The sequence below is a fragment of the Mustela lutreola genome, chromosome 14 (genome assembly GCF_030435805.1).
Source record: "Mustela lutreola isolate mMusLut2 chromosome 14, mMusLut2.pri, whole genome shotgun sequence".
Taxonomy (NCBI): domain Eukaryota; kingdom Metazoa; phylum Chordata; class Mammalia; order Carnivora; family Mustelidae; genus Mustela; species Mustela lutreola.
Window position 1 is genome coordinate 25477348 of NC_081303.1, and position 17860 is coordinate 25495207.

The window sequence follows — 17860 nt, forward strand, 5'->3', positions numbered from 1 at the left end:
TTAAACAAGAAATTAGATGGCACCTGAACACTTGGTTTAATATTCTCAAAAGGACTATGCAACTTATTTCTTACATTATGACATTGTTTTAAAAGATCCACACTTTTATAATGTTAGTATTTTTAATAATCAATAAAGTCAATTAATCATGATTAAAAATCAAACATAAAAATTTCTACTTTTTGCTTTTGCCCCCTCCATTTGGAACTTATTTATAGCCTGATAATTCAAAGGTCCCTATGTTTATGAAAATCTGGACAGAAATAGCTCTAAGATCCCATTCAGAACTTGATATTAATCTAAGTCTTTTGGCTCCATTTATCCTGAGAGCAAAGAGTAGGGCAAAGGATTTGAGTACTGTTAGTTTATCTGGGAGATTATCCAAGGTAGAAAAGAATGGGAAAGTGATAGACTGAAGAAGAAACTTTGTCAAAGAGGTACATTGTTGATATAATTGTTGTGGATAGAAAATGAAGGCTTGCTTTTACTGAAAGGTCCTGAGAAACTTCTTTAAGTTGTCCTCATGAAGACCTGAAAACTGACAATTTTACCTATGGCTCTTATTTCCACTTCACTGAGAGCTGTCCTCAGAGGACATTAACTCTCCTACACTTTTGGGTTGTGTTGGAGACATTCTAAAATGAGAGAGAGAACATGAGATCCCATCAGTGTTAAATAACTGCAATTTCCCATGGAACTATCCACCACAGGTTTGGCTATAATCAGGTGTTGGGCCTTGATATCATAGGGATTTGAGGCAGTATCATTTAAGGTTAATCATTGTATCTGAAATTTCCAAAACTTCAACTGATGAAACTTTGATTATAAATCTATAAATATAACAATAAATCTACAGTATTCAAATTATTTTCATAGAAATACACAAACAAAGCATCAATGGATTAATATTTAAATGTTACAAAATACTGAACTGAAAGAATTTGGTCATATAACAACGTGTAAGAAGTAGAACTTAGGTTTAGGTTAGAACTCAGGATGCATTTGAGACTCAGTTAAGAAATTGAATGGAGGGACGCCTGGGTGGCTCAGTGGGTTAAGCCACTGTCTTCGGCTCAGGTCATGATCCCAGGGTCCTGGGACCGAGCCCCAAATCAGGCTCTCTGCTCAGCAGGGAGCCTGCCTCCTCCTCTCTCTCTGCCTGCCTCTCTGCCTGCTTTTCATCTCTCTCTGTCAAATAAATAAATAAAATCTTAAAAAAAAGAAATTGAATGGATGTCTGACTATCTTATAGGTTTGCTAAAAATCAGTGACTTTGTGTTCACGTGTGGCTATGCAGGGATTTTTAACTTTCTCTAAGAAGTCATTAGATTTGATTATATAATGGCAGTAAAGGATGGGGAAAAGCAAAGTACAAACCCCATAAAGACAAAGACACTGAGTATGAGAAAAGAGTAATAGATAAGAAGAATCAATGCATTTGAGGAAAATGGGAATTGAAATACACAATGATTGTTGATTTTTTTTAGATGGAGAAAACAAAACTAGCTTGCAAGAAGGAAATAACAGAAGACATGTTGTGATGTGATACAGAATCCTGGAAAAGGCAGTAACGTGGAATAAAGGAGTAGGGAGAGCATATCAGGTAATTTGGATAGGAAGGAGTTAGGAGATAATTGCTTGATAAATTTTATATGGCCCACTTAAATGCACAGATTTCTCTTCTTTAATTTATATGGAGAACAGGGTGTCCTTTCTCTTCCCTTTCAGAGCACCAGAGGTGTACTCTTTCAGACTGAAAACCTGAAAAGCTCAGGACTCAGTTGCTTAAGCACAGCTGAGAGGACATATTTCAATTAAGATTTACATTTTGCTGTAGGTAGTAGACTGTCAAAAGTGGTTTAACCATATTTTTTCATTTAACAAGAAGACTACAGATAGTGTTTTCTGGTGTTGGTTCAGAGTCTTAAGAAAGTCAAGTGAAGTATCTTAGAGGTTTTCATGGCTTTTTATTCACAGTTGCAAAAATTGCTGTTGGAGTTACCACTATTAAGCCCACATTTCTGGCAGAAAGATAGAGGTAAAAGAGAATGATATCTTGTACGACTGATACTTTGTCATATGGTTACAATGTCACTAGAAAGGAGACAATAAAATATTTGATGTTGTTTTAAGTTTCCTTGTTGTCAATCCCTCAGTGCTTTCTGATATTAAGGGAAAAAGTAGATGGATATTGACCTGGCAACTATCAACACCTGTCAGTCTCTTTTGGATAACCAATATCTCTATAATCTCTTCTTCCCAGTAAAAAAAAATAAAATAAAATATATTCATAACCCACACTGTACCATCTCAAGTTAGTGCACCAAGATAAAATTACAATGATTTTCCGTTGTTCCAAATGGACAGAATACCCTTCCTTATGATATCATGTCTTATAAGATAGATAATTGGCTTGCTACCAATATACCCAGATGTGACTGTGGAAGAGCCAGGAAAAAAATAATAACATTTATTTATTCCTTGGGTTGACCCTGTTTACACAGATGCATTACTATTAGAAGAGGTTGGTTCGGGACATTGGAATGAATTTACTTAATGGGTCTGTATGTAATTGGGTTGGAGGAAATTTTTAATTTCTACAAAGATTATTAGAATTCTATCTTATTCTCTTTTGTTAATTTTCACATGTTAACAAAGCCAACGTTTTTGTCTAGCAGACAAGATCTTAAATCCTAACAAAACTCAATTTTTTCCTTTTTATTTAAGTTTGAGAGCCTCATGTTCTCTCATACTGCTTTAAATAGAACTCAAAAAAAAAAAAGGGAGCTAAGTGGGGCAGTAAGACCAGACTTTTTATTTTATTTTATTTATCTTATTTTTATTTAAAAAATTAAAGATTGTATGTATTTATTTGTGAGAGAGAGAGAGCATGAGTGGGGCAGGGGGATGTAGCTGCAGAGAGAGACTGAGAAGTATACTCCCTAATGAGCAGGAAGCCCGATATGGGGCTCGATCCCAGGATCCTGACTGAGATCATGACCAGAGACAAAGGCACATACATGTGCAAAATCCCTTTTTTTCTGGGAAACAATACTTTACAAGAGATGTTTGAAAAAGTACTAGGGAATCAACTTTAATCGGAGATACAAAAATTTAATTGACTTTTGTAAAGCTACAGGGATCCAAATGATGGGAATCCCAGCCTGTTTAGGTTGTGGACCACAGAGTATTCTTCTCTGTAATATTTTATTTTCTTCCATGTCTACTAACTCCAGTCCAAGTTCACTGATCTCTTTTTAGACAGTGCAAAACATGGCAAAGAATACCAAACAAGTGCCCAATATTCTACATTTATTACATCATTTCTAACATATAGAAGTGTGTTATCAAGGCTGGTTCTGTGAACGAACCTAGTTATGCTAAAGTGTGTTTTGTTCTCCAAGAAATTAAATGCATGATTATCAAACAATTATAAAATACTTTTGTCAAGAATTTTTATTCAAAAATTAAGAAGAGAAGCAGATATTAAAACTAGTTCACATGGTTATTTGGGATATAAGCAGAGTTGTGCAGCAGAAGTGCTCTGGGCCCATAATTTGGGTTATAGAATTTCTGTTTTCTAATGAAAAATCACTAACTTGCATTATTGTTAACAAGAATCTTGTGCATTACCATCAGTTTTCTACATTATAACCTCTTGCTCTACAGTTTGTAAATAACTTGTCAATAGCAAGCTAATAAACGGGGTGACTCCAATGGATTGAGATAATCTCCAGAGTTGCTGCTACATAATGCCCAGGACTCCATTGAAAGGACAACTAAGAATTTATTTTGCCCAAAAATTTGATCATTTTTTTCACTGTCCTTACCTATTTTCCAAACCTAGTCCTTTTGCTTCACCTTTCAGTTTACGGAGAACCCTGTATCTGACTGACTTGTTAATTCTGGGAATGTCTTGCAGATTAATTTGCTTGCCAGAGGTGGTTCCTCTAATTGATGTCTAAGAACCCTAATTAGTTAAGAAAACTTTTTTTAAAATATTTTCATTGCTACTAATTATTATTATTATTATTGCTAATATCTCTATTATAAATAATTCACAAGGGCATCTTTCTGACAAAAGACAAAGTGCTGGCTACTAGTAGAAAAAGGACATTTGACTCTGTCAGTGAAAGTGGTAAAGGGATTTGAGAAAATAAGGCAAAGCACTGGAATTATGTGTTAAAACTTTAAATATTATAGACACATTTACTTAATTTCTAATACTGTTGTTGCTTATAATTAAATAAGATGTTTTCCATGAACCACACATTACAGCAAATATATTGTTTATACAGATTAAATTTTCATCAAAAGGGACGCCTGGGTGGCTCAGTTGGTTAAGCAGCTGCCTTTGGCTCAGGTCATGATCCCAGCGTCCTGGGATCGAGTCCCGCATCGGGCTCCTTGCTCGGCCGGGAGCCTGCTTCTCCCTCTGCCTCTGCCTGCCATTCTGCCTGCCTGTGCTTGCACTCTCGCCCACTCTCTCTGATAAAGAAATAAAATCTTAAAATAAATAAATAAATTTTCATAAAAAAATTGTAAGTGTATTTTATTGTAGGATCCTGATAAGCATTTTGCAGATGAGAAAAGTGAAATTTAGAAAAGTATGTCTCTTCAAATCCCTCATACAATATCTGGCCTAGATAGAAGGATATACTATCACAATTGAGAAAGATAATTGAGATTACTTAAAATGATAAACTTTAGTATATAGGGTTTTTTTAAAAAGTTTGCCACAGATTCAGATTCTTTTAAAATATATATCTATTTTGTGTAAAGAGAATGCACTGAGAAGTAAAAAGTAAGTGATATATTAGTGCTACCAACTAATGGCTATAATATCATCACCTTATTTATGAACAATGAAACAGTGTGCAATATTTAAATAAATTGAAATAAATTCCTATTTATTTTATATATTTATAAATTTAAATAAATTCCTATTTATTTATTATTAAAGAAATTCCTTTAACAAAGAGTATGTTTTGAAGGTTGCTAGCAGGAAAGTGTTGTACTACATGGAAGTAATAAGAAAATGTGATCTAAATTTCTGCTTTCAAGGGTGCCTGGGTGGCTCAGTGGGTTAAAATTCTGCTTTCAAGAAGCTATAACAGTAAGTACTGAGCATTAGCTATTCTATGCTATGGATGAATAACTGAAATCTACATTTGAAACTAATGGTACACTATATGTTAACTAATTGAATTTTAAAAAGTTAATTAAAAAAACCCATTATTTTATAAAACAATATTCCCAACAGGCTCTTTTGCTTTAAAATACTCACGTTGTAATAAGAGTCATTGCTTTTTGTCTAGCCAATTCTTACATCACTGTTTATCCCTTCCCTGCTTTATCCCTTCCCAGTATCAATAAAGGCTCACTTGGGTTACCTAGAAGCCATGAGAAAGCTTGTAATAGATCTGGCTGGTTTTCACCAGCAATTTGACCACCATGTGCACAGGGAAGTCTATTGATAAAGGCTTTATTGCAATAAGTTGCAAATACATGGATGATTTTGAATTCTCTTTCTTGAGGTCTTGTTTTATGATAATAAATTGAGGGTGGCTTATTGGAATGGATGTTATTAACATATCTTCATAGTTATAAGTACATGCAATTATAATATAGATGAATGAATGTGGCATTACTGACAACTGTCCTCATTTTGAAATCAAATTACAGTGTACTAAGATGAGGAAGCAAAGCAGATTTGGGATTATGAGTGAAATAATTTAAAAAAGTCTTAGGGGTATGATCAGACTATTGGGTAATTCAGTAGAAAAATGTCTACTGATTGAGATTCTGTGTTCCCTGATTTCAGAGAGAAGTTAAGATAAATAAGTAACACAAGGAGACTAGGAAGGCAAACATAAGTGATAATTTTGTGCCAGGGTGTGTATACACCTGTTTATCTTCTTGCTTTACCACTAAGGTTCCTCTTAGAGGAGAGCTTAAATATGTGCTGGAGCTAATCTCTGTGGATTACACAAGAAACCACATCCTACAGCTCTCCCTGAAACACCCCTTAGGATTTCAATGTAATTTGGTCTTGGCATTTTTAGAAATAACAAAATACTTTGCAAACTCTTTATTACCACCACAAGTGAGTCAGCTGACTCCACATTTTAACACAGTGACAGTCACAGAGGAATGGAGGAATGAGTAGAGTTATCAATATATGTGCTTTTAAGAAGTATGACAGGGTAGCAGCTATTTCCAGGAACCAAAACATGGGTCAGCAGCTGTGCAGGAAAAGTGATGGAATAAATGACTCATTTCAGAGGAATTCTATAACATATTAGTTCTATAATGTATCTTCAGCACCCAATTACCCGCTTTGATCTAAAGATAAGGATTTACAGTTAAGGTCCCATTTATGATTTGACTGGTAGGGTCTGAATAATTTTTCTACTGTTTTGACTATTACTTGAAACCTATAGTAGTACTTGGGATATGTGTTGTGTATTCTGTGAACATGTGCTATTTTTAGATTAGATAATTTCTGTCACGAACCCCTGTTAATTTGTTTGTTTTTGTTTATTTGATAGTGGTTTCAGTAAATGGATATATCTGAAAAATTGCAAAGCCACTATTAAAATAAGTTATCATTATATATAGCAAGGAATTGCACATTCCTCCTTTGAATCCAACAGAGCTTCACCATATCCTTAACAATTTGGGAAAAACATGCTATTATTTTTCTTTATAAAATTTCTCCTGTTAGGCTGTGATGGTTGTCATCAGCAGTAACTCCTCTGAAGGCTTTGTCAAAAGAGTTGAAAAAATTGGAAATGAAGCTGTTTGCTGAATATGAAGGAAAGAGCATTGAAGTACAATTCACATTCTTACTTCTCCTTCTATGCTTTCAGATATTTGACATTTAAAAATTTTGCTTCTAGAATAGATGCCCTATATAATTCTTACTTTAAGGAGCAAGTTGCTTTTATAATTTTTTTATTATTCTACCATTCAAGTATTTCCATTTAAATTAAATTCAATACCATTTAAAAAAAATCAAAAGTGCAGCCAGTATTCAATTCCTGGGCTAAATAATTTTAGAAAGCTTGTGTTATTGAACCTACAGGGTTTTTCTGTAGTTTTCACTCTTTCTTTCTGTGATTTTTCCCATTAGTCACGTAAGGGACTGCAATATAGCAGACATTGAGGATAAAGAAGGACTGAATAGAACAATCCTTGGCCTCATGAAATTGAGAATCTAGCAAGGGAGTCAAACAATTCAATCATTCAGAGACAATTTATTGAGTGCCTGGCCTAAGATGAGCACAACAAAACCCCAGCACAGAGGAATCATTTTAATGGGAGAGATAGATAATAGGTAAGCCAACTTTAAAAAAAAAATCGTACTGGTTTTTCTTTAATAGTGATGCATATTTGAACTAAATAAGCACATTTTAAAAAGAGCAGTGATTGAGAAGAGGTTTTTTAACAGAGTGGTCTGAAAGGGCCTCCCTGAAAAAGTCTGTTTGGAACAGATTTCTGAATAATATCAGCTAGGAAGCTGTGTAAAAATCTCAAGGATGGGTGATTTTTCCAGTCAAAAAACTGTAAAGGCTCCAAAGTCACAATAGAGCTATAAGTTTCTCTAATAAAGTAACTTCTGACAAAGAATGAGAAGAAATAACTAACCCAGGTTTGAAAGAAAAGGGACAGACTTTCTATGGAATTCATATTTAATTAAAGCTCTAAAGGACAAAAATACAATAGAGCAAAATTCTGGTCACGCTGATATACCTAATGAAAGTTCATAAACAAGGTGTGGGTAGCAAAGAGTGTGTGGGAATGTTGGTAAGAACAGTGGGGAAGAGTCATCCCTGAACATGTTCTGAAATGAAGCAATTCTTGTGTTGTTTTAAAGGGTAAATTGGAGTTTGCCTAAGTGATTAGAGAAGGATGCCTCAGCTTATGGAAGTTCAAAGCCACAAAGATGTGATAAACTACTGCAGATATTTCTTGTTGCTTCTAGTAATGGTGATCTTAAAACTCCTACTTTAAGACAACTAAAAATCCAGACAAAATAGCTTTTAAAGTTAAAAATATCAGAATGATTATAAAAATAAGTGAGGGATTACTGGGCCAAAATAGGAAATACAATGAGAGCCTAGAGATATATGCCCTGAAGCCATTTTAATTATGAGAGCATTTGAAACTGCTAAAACACACTGAGCTTTGTTGTTAATAGACTCTTGATACTAGAGAAACAAAATTCAAAATCCAGCAGCAATCAAATTTGAGGACTTTGTTATAACCCAAATTTAAGTTCAGATCCCCAAAGCACAAGGAGAAGCAGAAATAAGACTATAGCCTACCTTGCCTTCTGTGTAAACTGAGAAAGTCAATCACTGAATTTGGAGTATGATTGTCTTATAGAGTCTCAGATATAAGAGAAAATCCTGCCAAGGAGGACCATACCATTATGATAGCTCTTAATTATCCCTACTCAATAAGAGTTTCAAATATAATGTCTGGAACATAGCAAAATGTAACAAAGCACACAAAGAAAAACCATTAACAAGACTTGATAGACAAAATGGGATTAAGTATGATGTTAAAATGGTCGATAAAGATTGTAAAATGGCTTGATTACTCTGCTCAAAGAAATGAGAGGGGAAGCAAATTGAACAAAAAACTGAAACTAAAAATGATATTGAGAAAGGTTTTATAAGTGAACAAAATGGATACTCTAGAACTTTAAAGATATGACAGCTAATTTAAGATACCACAGGGGTGTCTGGGTGGCTCACTTAATTAAACCTCCAATTCTATTTCCTTTTTTTTTTTTAACACCTTAATTTTATTTTATTTCTTTCATTTTGGCTCAGGTCATGATGTCAGGGTTGTGAAATAGAGCCCAGAGTTGGGCTCTGTGCTGAGCCTGGAGCCTGCTTAAGATTCTTTTCCCTTCTTTTTCTATCCCTCCCTGCGCTCTAACTTGCTCACTCTCTCTTGCTTGCAAATAAATAGATAGATAGATAGATAATAGACAAAGCAAAATAAAAGCAGATTATGAAAATAAATATAAAGATTTTGAAATGAAAACAAGTTCAAAATAAAATAGAGAAGACCTACACAGCTAAAAGTTCATTCAGAAAATCTACTATTAGAGAAGTCAGTATGACACAATGTTAAGATATCAAAAGATTTGAGCATGTACTTTACAGAAAGGGTAATCCAAATGGCCACTCATATATAAAAGCTGTTTATCTTTATTATGAATCTGGAATTAAATTAAATTAAATTAAAAATAAATTAAAACCTAAAATGACATAATCTTACACACTTACCATAATGGGCAACAGTAAAATTGTCTTGCAAGAATGTGAAAGAATAATAAAACATATGAGGTAAGTTGGACAATATTTAGAAAACTTAAAAATAAAAATAAAAATTTGGTCCATTCCTAGAAATACAACATGGAACTAAATGAATATTTTCACCAGGATATGCAAACAGATGATTATAGCTATTTCATTCATAAAGGCAGATCAGTAGTGGTCTATTTGCACAATGTTACTTTAAATAAGAGAGACTATTAACAAACTGGGAGGAGGGGCTAGGTTGTTATCATAAACAGATCTTCTATGGTGCTGATTATGCTCTATTTCTCAAAATCTTTAAGTTAAAAAATTTTCAAATTTATATCTAGATAGATGATAGATAGACAGATATCCCAGAAGCTGCAATGCTAGGCTAAGACCAGGCTTTAAAGGGCTTTTCTATACTCTACTAAATACTTGAAACCATTCATTATATCATAGCTCAGTGTTCAAATCTCCATTTGTTTCCTCAGTTTCCTAATATTTATCTTAAGGTGACCTGATCCAGACTTTTGATCACCTTTGTCTAAATATTTCTATTTTAACAAAGTCCTTTTGAACACTGAGAGACTAAAACTTAGAAAAATACTCTGATTGTTATCTCACTAGAGTGGAAAATATAGAGTTACCCATTAACTAATGATAGCCATGTCTATATTAGATCCATGACATTTTTAATTCCTGGGATCTTTTGTTTAAATGAATTTTTTAAGCTTCCTTTAAATGAAGCTTTAAGCCATCACCACATGAATAAAATTAAAGAACTAAATGAAAACAGGCCAAGTATTTACAGAGTAATAGAATGTGCAGTGGAAAGAGTACAATTCTGAAATCAGAAAGCCTAAATTAGTATGATGCATCTTTCCTAGCCATGTAATCATAAACCAGTTATCTAAATGTGTTAGCCTCAGTTTTTTCACCCATGAAATGGTGATGATAATACTTATTATGCAGAGTTGTTGTGTGGATGTGATTGAAGCATAGAGCATGAGAGTCTCATATTCCATGCTAAAATGATAGCTATTTTTATGCTTATAATAATTCTAATAATAGTAATTAAATTCTTCAAAATGGTAATATTTATTTATATTGAGGCATTGTATTGACTATTCATAGACACATTTACCAAAATAAATTTCATTTTACTTTACCCCCTCTGAGGATATATATTCTCTAATTCAATATGAATCTCATTATGAATAATAATTATCATAATAAATATGCTAATTTTTCTTCTATTTATTTTTAGGGAGGTATCCTTTACTGTTGAACATAAAGAAACTTAAGCAAGTCTGTCTTATTCAAAATTTGCATGCTGCTTTCTTATGAAACTAGATGATAGAGTTGTATGAAATAAATTCATGCAGTTAAGACATTTATGTTTGGAAAACTGGGTGGTCAGTTTAGTATTTCAAAAGAAGATTTTAAATTTAAACCTTAAAACTGAGCTCTTTCAGCCTTATTTATAGACCATCCTTCATGCTTCATAAGTACTCCTTCATTGTAAACTAAGTAATAGTTTTTGTCACAGTGTATATAACGAAAATGGATTTTATATTCTACTATTTCAGAGTTAGTTGTAGTTTCTACTTCCTTACTTCCTTTTTTGAAAAATAGTTAATTCTACAAAAAGTTTTTTCCAGCTTTATTGAAAAAAAATCGACATATTATAATTTGTAAATTTAAGAAATGATTTCTTATAACATTGCAAACTTTTAACATTGTGTAAATTTTGTACAATTTGATAAATTGGTATACATCTTTATTGCAATATAATCTACATAAAAATATTAATACATCTACTATCTCGTATAGTTGCCACTGTTTTTTATGCATGTATCGTAAGGAATTTTAAGATCTACTCTCAGCAACTTTTATGTATATAGTATAGTAGAGATAAACTTCAGAGGTCTTGTGGGTTTTGTTCCAGACTGCCTCAATAAAGTGATTATCTCAATAAACTAATTCAAATTATTATTTTTTTTGTTTCCCAGTGCATATAAAAAATTATGTTTCCCAGTGCATATAAAAAATAAACACTATACTGTACTGTTCAAAAGCATTATGTTTTTAAAGAAAAACAATGTATATACCTTAAGTAAACTAGTTCTGAGTTTTCAGTGGGTCATAATTACTGATCACAGATCACCATAACAAATACAATAATAATGAAAAAACTTGAAATATTGCAATAATTACCAACATGTGACAGAGAGACACAAACTGAACAAATGTTGTTAGAAAAATGGTAGCAGCAGACCTCTTTTATACAAGATTGCTGTAAACTTTCAACTTGTAAGAATGTGATATATGCAAAGTTTAATAAAGGGAAGCACAATTAAAAAAGTATGTATATTTTATTAACTATGATCATCATGCTGTACATTAGATCCCCAGAACTTTTTCATATTATAGTTGCAAGTTTGCACCCTTTGACCACCTTACTCCACCCCAGGTTCACCCCTGTCAACTCAACTCTAAGTTTCCATTAGTTTGCCTTTTCCTCAGATTCTGTATGTAAAAGATATCATGAATAATCTCCATACTGTTTTCCATACAAATTATATGCCTATCACAGTGCATAAGTTCCCCATTTTCCCCACTATTTACCAAAATTTGTTAGTTTCAATTTTTTGGTAGTATATATTCTAATAGGTAGTAATATCTTGCTGTGTTTTTCAGAGGTAAACAACAACAACAACATAATGACTTTGCCCTGAGTTTTTTACGTTGAGCACTTTTTAATGCTCCTGTTGGGCATTTATATAACTTTTTTGAAAATAAAGTCTATTGAGATCCTTTTGCTATTTTTTAATTATATATATTTTTTCTATTTGTATCTGTTGGTTATTAACCTCTTTTCAGATATAAGATTTGTAAGTATTTTCTTACATTCTGTGGATTGTGTTGTCATTCTCTCTCTCTCTCTCTTTTTTTTTGGCAATGCAGAAACTTTAGTTTGCTTTTTTTGCTTGTGTTTTTGATCTGGTATCCAAAAAACTATTGGCAAGACCAATGACAAGGAGAATTTTTCCTATGTTTTCCTTTAGGAAATTAGTTTCATGCATCACCTTTAAGTCTTTAATCTATTTCAAGTTAAGACTTATGAGTGATATAAGGTTCCAGTTTCATACTGTTTATGTGACACACTTGTCTTTTTTCTGATCTTTAAGGGGAAAACTTTCAAACTTTTTTGATTGAATATGAGATTAGCTCTGGGCTTGCAATATGTGTTTTTTCTTTAATGGATTTTTAAAATTATTTTTAAAAATTTTTTATAAACATATAATGTGTTTTAATCCTAGGGGTAAAGGTCTGTGAATCACTAGGTTTACACATTTCACTGCAATCGCCATCACTCACCATAGCACCTGCCCTCCCCAATGTCCATACCCCCACCATCCTCTCCCAACACACCTCACCCCAGCAACCCTCAGTCTGTTTTGTGAGATTCAGTCTTTTATGGTTTGTCTCCCTCCCAATCCCATCTTTTATTTTTCTTTTCGTATGCCCGAAACCGCCTATGTTGCATCTCCACTTCATCATATCAGGGAGATCATATGATAGTTGTCTTTCTCAGATTGATTTATTTCGCCAAGCATAATACCTTCTAGTTCCATCCATGTCATCACAAATAGCAGGATTTCATTTCTTATGATGGCTGCATAGTATTCCATTGTACATATATACCACATCTTATTTATTGATTCATCTGTTGAAGGACATTTAGGTTCTTTCCATAGTTTAACTATTGTGGACATTGCTGCTATAAACATTTGGGTGCATGTGCCCCTCAGAATGCCACGTTTGTATCTGTAGGGTATATACCCAGTACTACAAGCACTGGGTCATAGGGTAGTTCTATTTTCAGCTTTTTGAGGCCCCTCCACGCTGTTTTCCAGAGTGGTTGCACCAGCTTGCATTCCCACGTACAGTGTAGGAGGGTTGCCCTTTCTCCACATCCTCGCCAGCATCTGTCATTGACTGACTTGTTCATTTTAGCCATTCTGAAAGGTGTGTGGTGGTATCTCATTCTGGTTTTGATTTGTATTTCCCTGATGCCGAGTGATGTGGAGCATTTTTTCATGTGTCTGTTGGCCATTTGGATGTATTCTTTGCAGAAATGTCTGTTCATGTCCTCTGCCCATTTCTTCATTGGATTATTTGTTCTTAGGGTGTTGAGTTTGATAAACTCTTTATAGATTTTGGATACTGGCCCTTTATCTGGTATGTCATTTGCAAATATCATCTCCCAGATAACTTCTGACAGTCATCTTTTGGCTTTGTTAACACTTTCCTTTGCTGTGCAAAAACTTTTTGATCTGATGAAGTCCCAATAGTTCATTCTTGCCCTTGCTTCTCTTGCCTTTGGCGATGTTCCTAGAAAGAAGTTGCTGCTGCTGAGGTTAAAGAGGTTGCTCCCTGTTATCTCCTCAGGGCTTTTGGTGGATAGCTTTCTCACATTATGCTTCTTCATCCATTTCCAGTCTATTTTCATATATGGTGTAAGGAAATAGTCCAATTTCATTTTTCTGCATGTGGCTGTACAATTTTCCCGACCCCAAGGCCAGCGGCTCCTTCTTTTCTCCGGGGGCGGCTTTTCTCCGGGGGCGGCGTGCTGTACCTTCCCCACACTTGCTTCTGGGGACCGCTGTGACAGACGTGTGCAACCACGCTTCTATCTCAGGCAGAGGGGATGCTAGGGCAAAGAGCGTTTTGCTCCATGCGGGTATCTTCCACCGTGCTGCGGAGACTAGCTCAGGAAAGCAGCAGCATCCTCAAACCCAACTCTGATTTCCCATAGTTGTGCTTTCTCAGGGGAGATGCACAAGCAAAGAGGCTTTCGCTGTATGCGGGTTTCTCCCGCCGCGAGACTGGGCTCAGGCAAGCAGCAGCAGTCCTCAGAACATATCTGAGAGAATGCTCTGCTTTCGCAGAGGCTTTGGCTTGGAGCGAACAGCACTTCGCCGCTGCTTCCTCTGCAAGGCTTCAGTCGCTTCAGGGAAGAAGAGGTGCGGGAGAGCTGGTGCCTCTTGGGCCTTACATTCCCAGCCTCCATGTTTGCGTCCTGGGTTCAACCTGCCAGGCCGAACTAAGCAGACGCAGCCACAACCGTGCAGTAGCGTGCACAGCCTAGGATGGCACTCTATGCACACTACCATCTCCTGGTGTAGGCATCGCTTGGCCTTTTACTCTGGCACTCAGGAGGACTCGCTGACTAGGCCAGTGCTTTCCCCACAGGAAAGGAGAGTGACAGGATCCCTGAACACCGCCGGTGCACTGAATAGGGAGCTTTGGAGGAATGTCCCCACTCCTTCCCCTTAAACCCAGTACCTCCTCCAAGCTTCCACATCCTAGAGGAAGACAGCATGTGATGGCCAGTTCTATCTGGGAGTTGTTTCTCGAGTTCAGGGTAGGCGCAAGGTGGCAATCCCATGTCCCACCACGTACAGGTGGCCAAGGAGCTGCAGTCTCCTTGGGCCCAAAGGCTCAGGACAGGCATGCTTTCTGCCCAGAATCCTTCCTCAGAGTGGAGCCCTTTCGCCTGCCCTAATCTTCCCCTCGTGTCTCCTTAGAGCCAGGCTTCCGTCGCTCTGCAGTGACAGACGTGTCCCTTTCCTTCAGGCTCTTTCCACAGGCGCCACCACGCTTCTCTCTCAGGCAGAGGGGATGCCCATGCAAAGAGTATTTCGCTCCATGCGGGTTTATTACACCGTGCTGTAGAGACTAGCTCCGGCAAGCAGCAGGCAGCATCCCACAGACCCGACTCTGGTTTCCCAAAGAATGCAGTGCTTTCCCAGAGGGGATGCCCCGGCAAAGAGGCTTTCGCTCTATGCGGGTTTCTCCAATCGTGCTGCGAATACTAGGCTTAGGCAAGCAGAAACAGCAGCCCACAGAACCGACTCTGATTTCCCAGCGACTGCTCCGCTTTCGCAGAGGTTTTCAGCTTAGCGCGAAACGCACTTCGCTGTTGCTTCCTCAGCAGGCTTTGGTCGTTCCCTCTGTGGTGGCAGGGAAGAAGAGCCTCGGGAGAGCTGGTGTCTCTTGGGCCTTGCTTTCCCTGGCTTCAAGTTCGCGCCCGCGGTACACCTTGCTAAGACGAACTAAGCAGACACATTCACAACCCTGCAGCAGCGTGCGTGGCCTAGCATGGCACTCTATGCCTATTACCATCTCCTGGCTTAGGTAAGGCTTTGCCTTTTGCTCCGGCGCTCAGGCAGACTGGGGGTCTAGGCCAGTGCCTTCACCACAGGAGAGAGGAGGCGACAGAATCCCTGCACACGCCCCGTGTACTGGGATGGGGAACTGTGGGGCAGTGTCTCCACTCCTTCCCCCAGCACACCCCCTGCCACCCACAACGCTACCACATCTAGGTGGAAGATGGCATCTGACTGCCCGTTTCTCCATTGGGTTGTTTCTGCGAGTTCCGGGTATGGCACCTGGGAGCAAGCCCGTCAGGCCTTGGGACAGGTGGCCAAGGAGATGCTGTCCCTTTGGGACCAGAGGCACATGACAGGCCTGCCTTCTGACCAGACTCCTTCCTCAGCATGGAGCACGCGCCCCCGACCTAGTCGTCCCCTCACGTCTTCTTAGCAACCAGGCTTCCATCGCTGCGCACAGGGAGCGGGTGACACTCGTCTGGCCACTGGCCTGCTGTTGGTGCCACGGCAGGCTATCCTGCTTCCCAAGCGTTTCCCGACCACAAGGCCAAGGGCTCCTTCTCTTCCCCGGGGGCGGCGTGCTGCGCCTTCCACACACTTGCTCCTGGGGAGCGCGGTGACAGACGAGTGCGACCATGCTTCTCTCTCAGGCAGAGGGGATGTTAGGGCAAAGAGTATTTCGCTCAATGCGGGTATCTTCCACCGTGCTGCGGAGACTAGCTCAGGCAAGCAGCAGCAGCATCCACAAACCCAACTCTGATTTTCCACGAATGCTGTGCTTTCCCAGGGGAGATGCCCAGGCAAAGAGGCTCTCGCTGTATGCGGGTTTCTCCCACCGCGAGACTGGGCTCAGGCAAGCAGCAGAAGCCCTCAGAACATTTCTCAGCGAATTCTGTGCTTTCGCAGAGGCTTTGGCTTGGAGCGAACAGCACTTCGCCGCTGCTTCCTAGCAAGGCTTCAGTTGCGTCAGGGAAGAAGAGCTGCGGGAGAGCTTGTGCCTCTTGGGCCCTGCTTTCTCGGGTTCCATGTTTGCGTCCTGGGTTCACCCTGCCAGGCCGAACTAAGCAGACACAGCCACAACCGTGCAGTAGAGTGCGTAGCCTAGGATGGCACTCTATCCACATTACCATCTTCCGGTGTAGGCATCGCTTGGCCTTTTACTCTGGCGCTCAGGCGGACGCGCTGACTAGGCCAGTGCTTTCCCCACAGGAAAGGAGAGGTGACAGGATCCCTGCACACCTTTCGTGCACTAAAGAGGGAGCTTTGGGGGACTGTCCCCACTCCTTCCCCTTAAACCCAGTACCTCCTCCAAGCTTCCACATCCTAGAGGAAGACAGCATCTGATGGCCAGTTCTATCTGGGAGTTGTTTCTCAAGTTCAGGGTAGGCGCAAGGTGGCAATCCCATGTCCCACCACGTACAGGTGGCCAAGGAGCTGCAGTCTCATTGGGCCCAAAGGCTCAGGACAGGCATGCTTTCTGCCCAGAATCCTTCCTCAGAGTGGAGCCCTTTCGCCTGCCCTAATCTTCCCCTCGTGTCTCCTTAGCAGCCAGGCTTCCGTCGCTCTGCAGTGACAGACGTGTCCCTTTCCTTCAGGCTCTTTCCTCAGGCTCCACCGCGCTTCTCTCTCAGGCAGAGGGGATGCCCAGGCAAAGAGGATTTCGCTTCATGCGGGTTTATTACACCGTGCTGTGGAGACTAGCTCCGGCAAGCAGCAGGCAGCATCCCACAGACCCGACTCTGATTTCCCAAAGAATGCAGTGCTTTCCCAGAGGGGATGCCCCGGCAAAGAGGCTTTCGCTCTATGCGGGTTTCGCCCATCATGCTGCGAATACTAGGCTAAGGCAAGCAGCAAAAGCAGCCCACAGAACCGACTCTGATTTCCCAGTGACTGCTATGCTTTCGCAGAGGTTTTCAGCTTGACAGGAACCGCAATTCGCTGCTGCTTCCTCAGCAAGGCTTTGGTCGTTCTCTCTGTCGCGGCAGGGAATAAGAGCCTCGGAAGAGCTGGTGCCTCTTGGGCCTTGCTTTCCCGAGCTCCAAGTTCGCGCCCAGGGTTCAACTTGCTAAGCCGAACTAGGCAGACACAGTCACAACCCTGCAGTAGCGTGCGTGGCCTAGCATGGCACTCTATGCCTATTACCATCTCCTGGCGTAGGTAAGGCTGTGCCTTTTGCTGCGGCACTCAGGCAGACTGGGGGTCTAGGCCAGTGCCATCCCCGCAGCAGAGAGGAGGCGACAGGATCCCTGCACAGGGCCTGGGCACTGGGATGGGGATCTGGGGGGACGTTCTCCACTCCTTCCCCAGCACACCCCCTGCCACCCATAACGCTGCCACATCTTGGTGGAAGACGGCATCTGA